The sequence below is a fragment of the Squalius cephalus genome, assembly GCF_949319135.1.
Source record: "Squalius cephalus genome assembly, chromosome: 14".
Lineage (NCBI taxonomy): Eukaryota > Metazoa > Chordata > Actinopteri > Cypriniformes > Leuciscidae > Squalius > Squalius cephalus.
The window spans coordinates 3673969-3686416 of NC_137135.1; the positions used below are offsets into that span (position 1 = coordinate 3673969).

The window sequence follows — 12448 nt, forward strand, 5'->3', positions numbered from 1 at the left end:
AACTGGGGAACTACTTTCTTCAGAGCTTCTTCAAAGAAAATGTTCTGTGCAAATGTTACACTTATTATCAAATATTTATTTATTTATTTATTTTTAAATATGATGCATAAATATCTGCAACATTTGTATGAGGCACTAATAAAATATACAAAATAGGGCCTAAAAGTATCTAAATTTTAACTTTATCATCATAAACCTCAGGGACTCCAGTATTATATGAGTTGTTTGTATTTTCTGTTCATTGAGGTTTGCAGTTTTTAGCCCTGTTGGACATGTGAGAATACTGATACCCGTACAATCGTTACTGAGGGATTTCATCACAACATTGTCATGACAGTGTGAAAATAAATGTTTGCCTTGGACTTGGATAGCACTTTTGCATCTTGCCTGACTTTATTAATTTATATTTATATTAGAATTCTTCACATAACGATTGCTAAAATCATATTTAGACATTGGCAGTTTTATAAATAATATTTTGCATAAGAAGAGATGCAGTTGAAACAGTGCAGGAAGTTCTCAAGTTCAACTCACTATTTCATTATTTCCTAAAATCACCAACAGTGTTTGATGTTCTTTAGTGATTATGATCATGAATTATCACCCTGAAGTTGAGCACCTTTGCTAAAGTAGGACAAATGAAAATGAAAAAGTGACATTCAGGCATTTTTAAGTGTGATTTAAAGTATAGTTCACAAAAATGAAATAAAAAAAAGACTAAAGCGTTTCAGACACCGGTTCACGCAGAAGCGTTCCCCATAGCGTTCTGACGCAGTGTCTCGCTCCCTGTTCTCAGGGAACATAGGATATAGTCGTAACCTGAGACGTTTTTTAATGCTGTTGTTTTCTTGTTTTTGTTTTTAAAGAAATGAATACTTTTATTCAACAAGGATGCCTTATATTGATCATAAGTGACAATAAAGAAGACATTTATAATGTTACAAAATCTTTCTATTTCAGATAAATGTTGTTCTTTTGAACTTTCAGATCATCAAAGAATCCTGAAAGAAATTTGTACAACTGATAATATTGATAATACTGATAATAACATTGATAATAATCAGACATTTTTCTTGAGCAGCAAATCATATTAGAATTATTTCTGAAGGATCATGTGACACTGAAGACTGGAGTAATGATGCTCCAAATTCAGCTTTGATCACAGGAATAAATTGCATTTTAAAATGTATTTAAATATTACATTTAAGATAAATGTTTTCTATTTCACAACATTACTGTTTTTGCTGTATTTTGGATCAAATAAATTCAGCATTGGTGAGCAGAAGAGACTTCTTTTGAACTTTTGAATGGTAGTGTATGTATAAAGTTTTTAAATAAAGTCTTTGTGTGAAGAAAATACATAGTCAGACATTTAACTTAAACTTGATTTTGTGAAAACAATACATTCAATCATTAAGTTTCCTCACAGTCATTCTGTATAGTTCCCTGTCACATTCCTCATGATATTCCCAGGGGAGGGTCTTTGTCTCTTCAGGTGTGAATCACAGCATTATTCATGATGATTCACGCCCTCCCCGCATACAGCCATTTTGACAATAAGTGTCTTACAAAAGTTAAATGACTATATTGCTTTGTATGAAGGAGTGCTCACAGCGTTTCCTAACTACACGCAACGCGATGGCGCGACACGCGATAAACGGTAACTTTTCCATGTTAATCAGAGTTTTCATCCTAACCAGCCGCAACGGCGACATGCGACACGCAACGATTCTATTTTAGAAACGATTTCTTTTTTCTGCGATGCCGCGCTGGAACTACAAACACAAAGTGTGGCAATGATAATCTCAGGTACTCTTTATGTGCTTTATTTAATGTTAAAAGCATACAGTGTGACTTTGAATATCATTTAGTGCTCCAACTTTGAAGCTGTAAAAGCAACAATGGATAATTCACCTCAGATCTTGAAATTGGAAACAAGAACGTTCTTCAAACTGTGAACAAACAAGTGTATTATTTGACAGATTGTTTTAGTAACTCAGTAGCATATGTATTTTTAATAATGTTTTAAAACTGGGTTTTGATTGATTTTTACGCATCTTGCAGTCGCCTCGCATCTAGTGTGGACAGACAAATTATTTGTCGCTGGAATCTTATCGCATCGCGTCTGGTTAGGACACGGTGTCAGGATGGTTTTCACATTGTTTTGAAGAAAAAACTCTAGGCAACAAGATCCAGTTTTGAAAAGCCTTGTGAACAAATGTTTAGGCTACTATGTGTTATATGGCCTAATTTCAGTGACTTACTTTTTTTTTTAAACCATGCATAAACATTATTTTCTCAAAACCACAAATTTTGATGTATATGTTGCTCATATATTACTGTAGCCCTGTTTGTGCAGTCTAATCAGACTTTAGCCATTAATATGTTTTTAAGCAACTGAAAAAGCACAAATGTCAGGGTATGTCAAAACATATTCAGGGCCCCAAAATACCCTTAGAGCCGAGAGGGTTAAACAACTCTTCTTGATGGGCCGCTAGTTTTTGAATAGCCCCACTACTTGAAGCTAAGGCTGGCACATTCTTTTCACCTTCCTCTGACCAGGTAATCACCGCTTCAGTCACATCCTTGAAAGATATACCCCTCTGTTCCTTAATGGTCCTTTTCAAACAAACTAAAAACCAGTTCCTCCAGAACAACTTCTGGTTGAGGTACACAATTGCGGTCCCTTCTCAAAACCCTCTCCAACTTTTCCAGAAGAGCATAAGTATATGCCTTAACAGTCTCTCCTGGTCTCTGAGTGGTTTCGTAAAACTCCCTCAGTAGAGTACCAACTGGTGTTCTGTCGCCATACGTGCCAAGGAGCACCTCAAATATGATTTCTGGATCATTTTCCGTTTCACCCAGTATCAACTTTACAGTTAGCTTCCCCTTTAAGGTGCTGTTTAAGAAGTTCAACTTGATCATCCTCGGGTATGCGGGACAATAGGAAGGTGGATCTCACTTGATCAATCCATTTCTCCACATCTTGTTCCCCTGATATACAACTGAAATCAGAAAGCTTTCTCTCGAGGGATATAAATGGCTGGGGTTACTTTTCTGTGGCAGCTTTTGCTAATGCCAAGGCCTCACGTTGACCTTCTCTGGCTAGTAGCAAAGCTTCACCTTGTTCTTGCCATTTTTTGTTAAGTAAATCCACTTCTTTCTGTAAATCTTCCATTTTTCAAAGTACTTAGTCCCCAATTACTTACATAACAGGCAAAAATTAATCCTATTCGCGATTGCCAAATGTAACTGGTACTTATGCCCGTCTGACAGGGGTTAAATATCCTGTGGCTCCTTGCCTCCAAATTCAATACGCTCCGTACTATTCTCTCCCTCTGCTGTCACATATCTCATTTCCATATTTAAAAGGTTTTAATTAATTAACCTGTACTTATTACTATAGAGTTACAGGTAGGGTTTGCTTTTGGGGTTAGTTACTTGTAATTATGTATAATTTACTGTTATTATTGTAGTACATTTATGGATTTGGCAGACGCTTTTATCCAAAGCAACTTACATTGCATTCAAGGAACACATTTTTTTACATTTTGTCAGTTCTTGCTTTCCCTGGGAATCGAACCCATGACACTTTTTTAGGCCAACACTCTACTGTTTGAGCTACAGGAAAGTAGTAAATATAAATGTAAACACGTAACTATGTCACCTTAAAATAAAGTTATACCAAGTTTCTTTCTTTTGCCGAACACAAAAGAATATATTTTGAAGAACGTCTGTAATCGAACAGTTGACGTTAGCCATTGACAAGTAGCCGTCCACTCACACAGGGTGTCTTATTATTTTCTTGTTTCTCAAACTTTTGACTGTTCTTGTGTAAGACTGCAATTGTGTAACTTCTTTCCGTTATGTTATCTGCACATCATAGACACACCTAGACAAAACAAGAACAAGGCCTTGGACACACTTATACTCAAGCATATCTGACTCTCTTACTTGTTACTATATTTCTTACTATGCCATATATGGTATACATGTTTGATTAGTTGTGTGTCAACCAGTGGCGAGGCCACATAAGGACATAAGAGCTTATAAGAGTGGGAATCAAAGGTTTCAGAATGGTCTGGAAATTACTACAAAATAATCATATCTGTTGTGTGTATTATTACAAATACATATAACATAATGTTTTTATTTTATCTCTATGAATGCTGCGTGCGTTACCGTCCATGATTCACACTGATAATACTGTGTTGTTTGTTTAATTTTTTGATGAATTATTTATTCTACCCTTTCAGTCAACAGTTCTTAAAGGAGCCTTTTTCTCAGGTTGAAGAACATTTTAAAATTCTAAAGAATTTTTTTTTCCAGTATAAAATGTTTTCCACTATGCCTGTTTAGGAATAGAAGGTTTCCATCAATGTCAATATATAACCTTTATTTTTAAGAGTGTAGCGCTACTGTTGACAAGAGAGATCAGGCAAACCAGATTTGTATTTGATAATGACATTAAAGATACAATCCAACTTTTTGGGACGTTAGCTTATTCACCGTATCCCCCAGAGTTAGATACGTCCACACACACCCTTTTCATCTCCATGCGTGCCGTAACTCTGTCTGACGCACCCACCGCTAGCCTAGCACAAAGACTGGAGGTAAATGGCTCCAGCTAGCATACGGCTCCCAATAAGTGACAAAATAACGCCAACATTTTCCTATTTACATGTTGTGATTTGTATAGTCACAGCGTGTACAAATAAAAATGTCACATGAGACACAACCATCTTCAAACTGTATACATACTGGGAACTATATTCTCAGAAGGCGAAGCACTGCTACTTGAGCGGAGTTCAGCTTTCTCAAGAACCAATGATGTTCATTCTCGTGTTACGCAACAAGTCCGAGCTTTCTCAAGAACCAATGATGTTCATTCTCGTGTTACGCAACAAGTCCGAGCTTTCTCAAGAACCAATGATGTTCATTTTCGTGTTACGCAACAAGTCCGAGCTTTCTCAAGAACCAATGATGTTCATTCTCGTGTTACGCAACAAGTCCGAGCTTTCTCAAGAACCAATGATGTTCATTCTCGTGTTACGCAACAAGTCCGAGCTTTCTCAAGAACCAATGATGTTCATTCTCGTGTTACGCAACAAGTCCGAGCTTTCTCAAGAACCAATGATGTTCATTCTCGTGTTACGCATCAAGTCCGAGCTTTCTCAAGAACCAATGATGTTCATTCTCGTGTTACGCATCAAGTCTGAGCTTTCTCAAGAACCAATGATGTTCATTCTCGTGTTACGCATCAAGTCTGAGCTTTCTCAAGAACCAATGAGGTTCATTCTCGTGTTACGCAACAAGTCCGAGCTTTCTCAAGAACCAATGATGTTCATTCTCGTGTTACGCAACAAGTCCGAGCTTTCTCAAGAACCAATGATGTTCATTCTCGTGTTACGCATCAAGTCTGAGCTTTCTCAAGAACCAATGATGTTCATTCTCGTGTTACGCAACAAGTCCGAGCTTTCTCAAGAACCAGTGATGTTCATTCTCGTGTTACGCAACAAGTCCGAGCTTTCTCAAGAACCAATGATGTTCATTCTCGTGTTACGCATCAAGTCTGAGCTTTCTCAAGAACCAATGAGGTTCATTCTCGTGTTACGCATCAAGTCTGAGCTTTCTCAAGAACCAATGATGTTCATTCTCGTGTTACGCATCAAGTCTGAGCTTTCTCAAGAACCAATGAGGTTCATTCTCGTGTTACGCATCAAGTCCGAGCTTTCTCAAGAACCAATGAGGTTCATTCTCGTGTTACGCATCAAGTCCGAGCTTTCTCAAGAACCAATGAGGTTCATTCTCGTGTTACGCAACAAGTCCGAGCTTTCTCAAGAACCAATGAGGTTCATTCTTGTGTGTTACGCATCAAGTCTGAGCTTTCTCAAGAACCAATGATGTTCATTCTCGTGTTACGCATCAAGTCTGAGCTTTCTCAAGAACCAATGATGTTCATTCTCGTGTTACGCATCAAGTCCGAGCTTTCTCAAGAACCAATGAGGTTCCTTCTCGTGTTACGCATCAAGTCTGAGCTTTCTCAAGAACCAATGATGTTCATTCTCATGTTACGCAACAAGTCCGAGCTTTCGCAAGAACCAATGAGGTTCATTCTCGTGTTACGCATCAAGTCCGAGCTTTCTCAAGAACCAATGAGGTTCATTCTCGTGTTACGCAATAAGTCTGAGCTTTCTCAAGAACCAATGAGGTTCATTCTTGTGTGTTACGCATCAAGTCTGAGCTTTCTCAAGAACCAATGATGTTCATTCTCGTGTTACGCAACAAGTCTGAGCTTTCTCAAGAACCAATGATGTTCATTCTCGTGTTACGCAACAAGTCCGAGCTTTCTCAAGAACCAATGATGTTCATTCTCGTGTTACGCATCAAGTCTGAGCTTTCTCAAGAACCAATGATGTTCATTCTCATGTTACGCAACAAGTCTGAACTTTCTCAAGAACCAATGATGTTCATTCTCGTGTTACGCAACAAGTCTGAGCTTTCTCAAGAACCAATGATGTTCATTCTCGTGTTACGCATCAAGTCTGAGCTTTCTCAAGAACCAATGATGTTCATTCTCTTGTTACTCAGCAATTCTGAGCTTTCTCAAGAACCAATGAGGTTCACTCTCGTGTTACGCAGCAAGTCTGAGCTTTCTCAAGAACCAATGAACTTCATTTCTTTTCAGGGGCAGACTGGCCATCTGGTATACATATTCAAGGGCGTGCAAAGATGGGTGGTGTTTACGATTATATGTTGTGGGCCAGTTTAGATTTTTTTTGTCCTAGTCCAGCCCTGATTCTTGTGTTACGCGGAACGTCTGAGCTTTCTCAAGAACCAATGATGTTCATTCTCGTGTTACGCATCAAGTCTGAGCTTTCTCAAGAACCAATGAGGTTCATTCTCGTGTTACGCAACAAGTCCGAGCTTTCTCAAGAACCAATGATGTTCATTCTCGTGTTACGCAACAAGTCCGAGCTTTCTCAAGAACCAATGATGTTCATTCTCGTGTTACGCAACAAGTCCGAGCTTTCTCAAGAACCAATGATGTTCATTCTCGTGTTACGCATCAAGTCTGAGCTTTCTCAAGAACCAATGAGGTTCATTCTCGTGTTACGCATCAAGTCTGAGCTTTCTCAAGAACCAATGAGGTTCATTCTCGTGTTACGCATCAAGTCCGAGCTTTCTCAAGAACCAATGAGGTTCATTCTCGTGTTACGCATCAAGTCCGAGCTTTCTCAAGAACCAATGAGGTTCATTCTCGTGTTACGCAACAAGTCCGAGCTTTCTCAAGAACCAATGAGGTTCATTCTTGTGTGTTACGCATCAAGTCTGAGCTTTCTCAAGAACCAATGATGTTCATTCTCGTGTTACGCATCAAGTCTGAGCTTTCTCAAGAACCAATGATGTTCATTCTCGTGTTACGCATCAAGTCCGAGCTTTCTCAAGAACCAATGAGGTTCATTCTCGTGTTACGCATCAAGTCCGAGCTTTCTCAAGAACCAATGATGTTCATTCTCGTGTTACGCAACAAGTCTGAGCTTTCTCAAGAACCAATGATGTTCATTCTCGTGTTACGCATCAAGTCCGAGCTTTCTCAAGAACCAATGATGTTCATTCTCGTGTTACGCAACAAGTCTGAGCTTTCTCAAGAACCAATGATGTTCATTCTCGTGTTACGCATCAAGTCTGAGCTTTCTCAAGAACCAATGATGTTCATTCTCGTGTTACGCATCAAGTCTGAGCTTTCTCAAGAACCAATGAGGTTCATTCTCGTGTTACGCATCAAGTCCGAGCTTTCTCAAGAACCAATGATGTTCATTCTCATGTTACACAACAAGTCCGAGCTTTCTCAAGAACCAATGATGTTCATTCTCGTGTTACGCAACAAGTCTGAGCTTTCTCAAGAACCAATGATGTTCATTCTCGTGTTACGCAACAAGTCCGAGCTTTCTCAAGAACCAATGATGTTCATTCTCGTGTTACGCATCAAGTCTGAGCTTTCTCAAGAACCAATGATGTTCATTCTCTTGTTACTCAGCAATTCTGAGCTTTCTCAAGAACCAATGAGGTTCACTCTCGTGTTACGCAGCAAGTCTGAGCTTTCTCAAGAACCAATGAACTTCATTTCTTTTCAGGGGCAGACTGGCCATCTGGTATACATATTCAAGGGCGTGCAAAGATGGGTGGTGTTTACGATTATATGTTGTGGGCCAGTTTAGATTTTTTTTGTCCTAGTCCAGCCCTGATTCTTGTGTTACGCGGAACGTCTGAGCTTTCTCCAGGACCATTAAGGCTCATTCTTGTGTGTTACACAGCATATTTGAGCTTCAGCAAGAACCATTTTGAATTATACTAAACATGTATAGTGTTGAATGATAATTGTTGACATCAAGAGTTTTGGGTAAATTTCAGGTGATCTCCGAATGAGAGAGAGAAGAGATGGGGGAAGAGGAGGTGAAGGGAAGGAGATGTATATTAAAACGATACTGAGGTGATTGACTCAGTGTTATTGCGTTTTGGGTGGGGATGCTCATTTTGCAAGAGAGAGTTAGGGTTACAGTCTTACACCAGCGTCTCGGGTCAAAGGCAGTAAAAGACCCTGGACAAATGGCCGGTCCAACACAGGGATGACACGCTCACACCTAAAATCTCCAATTCACCTGTCCTGTATGTCTCTAGATTGTGAGGTAAACCCAGAGGAAACCAGCGTCAACACGGAGAAAACATACAAACTCTACACAGAAACACTCCTGACATTTGGCTCATTGGATCTTGTGCTTTCTTGTAGCTCAAACAGTAGAGCATTGGCGCTAGCAACGCCAAGGTCATGGGTTCGATTCCCAGGGAAAGCAAGAATTGACAAAATGTAAAAATGTGTACCTTGAATGCAATGTAAGTCACTTTGGATAAAAGCGTCTGCCAAATGCATAAATGTAAATTTTGCTGATGCTTTTTTGTTGTAATTATTATTTCTTCAGGAATGGTTGTCTTTTTATTTTTGACACACAAATTCCTATTTGTAAAGATATTGGAAAAAAAAAATCTTTCTTTATGCTGTAATACAGTCAGTAAAATGAAAGATCTAATTTTTTATTATCCTAAAATGTGTCGCGGTCCCTGGTCTAGGTCAGGCTGTAACATAAATGACAAAACAATAGTTACCTATTTTTCTTTTCGTGTTCTTTGGTTTATTTTCATAGCAATATTCTTTCAATTTTAACAAAAAAAAAAGGAAAAAAAGAAAAGAAACGACAACAAAAAAATATTTGGCAGCAAAATTTTCAGGGGTGAGCTAATGCCAAAACAATAAACAAACAGAAACTAACTTTCACACACAAAAAACTAACTTCCCTACAAACCAAATAAAAGAAACAACATACAATGACATATCTCCTTATTTAACCAATAAACAGGAGACAAAGTGATGGACTTAAGGCCTACAAAAGCTTCTCCCCACTCGGCTTCTCAAATAATTAAGAAGGAACACAGATATGATCAACGGGACACTGATGTTTTCACATAATGGGCAAACTGTGTCAAAAGTGTGCAACAGCACTCAGTTAAACACAAAGAAGAGCACAGAAATCACCATCTATCACACAGCACAGCAACAGTCAGTCAAGAGCAATGAAAGAGACAGAGAGCTTCATCCAGAGGAATTTACAGTCCGGGTCTCTTCTCTAGTCCAACAACCAACAGCCTTGCATTACGTCCAGGACCAATCCTAAAGGAGGAAGAGGAGACTGCAGAAACAACAACAGAACCAACACAGCTGCATTCTGACATGGACATAACAAAATAAATACTGATTCATGTGAGAAACCATTCAAACTTGAAAGATAATGTGGCGATACAGAGAGCCAAACAGTACTGAGGAGGTTATAGTCTAAGTGGAACCTGCCCCAAAAGCACCGACTACGCCACCCTGGGAATTTCACCCAGAGAATGATTCTTTATTTCCTAATTACAATACTATTGATTCACTTAAGGACACACAGGTAAGTAAACAATTCAGCCAGAGACGAGGTTCAATTTTTAAAAGAGATAACAAATTTTATTCAATAATTTAAAACAATTCAGAACACATTCATACTTGCTGCTGAGGCTTACCAGTGGAGGAGAAAGGAGTCACAAGGCATGAAGGAATCCCAGGAAAGGTCACCACGTGAACACACACAAACACTGAAAAACAGTGAACATAGCAAAGAAAATGGGGTAGACAACACAGCACGCAGGAGGGGGATACCACCACCCAGACACCAACACCACCACCTTCGGCTCTCAGCAACTGAAACAGACACACACGATCAAGGGGGATTCACTCAACAGAAAAAAAGAAAAGTCAATATAATATTTAAATAAAAAAAACAAAATGAAATAATCTTAATCACAAAATAGCCAAACTGCCAGAACCAACAATGGTTCCAGAAGGCAGTCCACAAAAAAAAATAGGATATCAATTCTAAGACACTTCTCAAACAAAGAAAGACAAAATAAACATGGATTAAAGTACAATGAAACCTTGGCCAAGGAAAACGAATTCAGTAATAAGACAGAAGAAAACAAAATATAAATAAATCTATTAACTGGATTAGTTTATCTAACGAGATCAACTAGAATCACTGATAAAGAAACAAAATCACTGATAAAGAAACAAACTAGAAGCACAAATTAACTAAATTGAAAACAAAGTAATAGAAAAGAAATATAAACACTTAACTCAAATTATAACTGTAAAGAGCCAACCCCTTCAACTGCATCCAAACAGTTAAAACACTGGCCCACGTCAAACTAGAGGCTCGCACAGTCAAACGTACGGCCGTGAGTGTCCAGTGGCCGTGATTGCCCAGTGGCCGTGAAGGCAGAACGGGCGGGCAGCGATCGAGTAGAGTTGATGATGCAATGTTCAAAATCTGCATTAAAAAAACAGCTGTACAGTGATCGAGTGACGTTAGAGTTGCTGGTACGTAATGTTCAAAACACACAAGGAAACAGCTGTCCAGGACGAGCAGGTAGCGCGATCGAGTAAAAGTGCTGGTATGAATGTTCAAAGCGTACACATTAACAGCTGTCCAGGGCAGGCATGCAGCGATCGAGTAGAGTTGATGATACAATGTTCAAAATATACACGTTAAGCAAGCAACACTCCAGGACGGACGTGCAGAAATCAGATGACGTTAAGGTTGATTGTACAATATTCAAAATGTGCGTTAAACAAACAGCAATCCAGGCAAAACAGCAGCTAGTGAATAAATGCTCTGTGGCTGACGTCAATCTCCAGTTGAACCAGCCCGGTTCCTGTTATTTATAAAAAAAAAGTGAATTAACCCCAAATCAAACAAATAAATACTACACCATGTATCCTACATACCGATCAAGCAGCGTTTTGTATCACCCAGGAGGAGGCAGCTCAAAGGGTACAAACAGTACAGGCAGCTTTCAGTAACATCCGCTTTTAAATGCTTTGAACGACGGAGTAAAGGACTGGCCCGCCAACCGGAGATCTATAAGTGTTCAATGCATAGTAAACATAACGGAAGCCGATACCAATGGAATAAGGGCAAAGACAACAAAGCCGCTACTTTACCTGTAGCACAGCAGAGCAACGCACGGAGTGAGTGACCCGGAAGTATGACGCACTTCCGTCACCAGCGAGCAAGAGGGCAGTCAGAAGGACTACTACCTGTATTTATGGGGGGAGCCTGTGGCAGTGATTGGCCAAAAGAACGCCAGCTTGTTATGAGTTAACTCATACTGCTACAATAAGTTAATCATTTATGCATTTCTGCCTGTTGTGTTTTTCTAGATCAGTGTGTTATGTATATTGCCAGTGTTTTGGTGGAACGAGCTTATTTTTAGACATATATGAAGTGTTTTGTTGGTCTGAGTGAGTTTTGGAGGCTCTCTCAAAGCAAAGGTTGTCCCACTGGATAGTGGACGCCATTGCTTTGGCTTACCGACCGTGCCCCCTTGGTGTGACGGCCCACTCCACTCGGAGTGTGGCATCCTCTTGGGCTCTAGCGCATGGCGCCTCGCTAACAGACATCTGCAGAGCTGCAGGCTGGGCGACACTTAACACATTCGCCAGGTTCTATAACCTCAGAGTGGAGCCAGTTTCTACCCATGTACTCGCTTCAACCAGCCGGTACTAGATTCTGCTCAGGTGTCTTCGCTTGCTCGCCATTCCTCTCCACGGACGGGATACGTGCGATATTTCCTCAGGTGAGCCTAATAAGCCCTGAGTCTCCTCCAGCACTGCTGACGCCAACGCCAGAGTTATGCCACCGGCAGCTTTCGCGCTTGGCTAGGTGCCTCCATGTGCATGGTTCCCCCTCCGGGCGACCCCCACATGTGTATTTCCACTGTAAGCCTCTCTGAGCATGTGTCTTTCCCTCGGCAAGCAACCTTGCCACCCCTGGGGTTGAAATATTCCACCTGCGGCTGG

At 39.9% G+C, this 12448-nt stretch overlaps 1 long non-coding RNA gene across 1 annotated transcript; it reads right to left on the reverse strand.

Annotated features, from left to right (window-relative positions):
• Nucleotides 1-11187: 11187 nt before the first annotated feature.
• On the reverse strand, nucleotides 11188-11654 carry LOC307171740. The gene is made up of 3 exons (XR_013823593.1): nucleotides 11591-11654; nucleotides 11375-11507; nucleotides 11188-11301 (listed from the first exon to the last, which is right to left on the reverse strand). It is a non-coding gene; the product is annotated as an uncharacterized lncRNA (long non-coding RNA).
• Nucleotides 11655-12448: the final 794 nt, after the last annotated feature.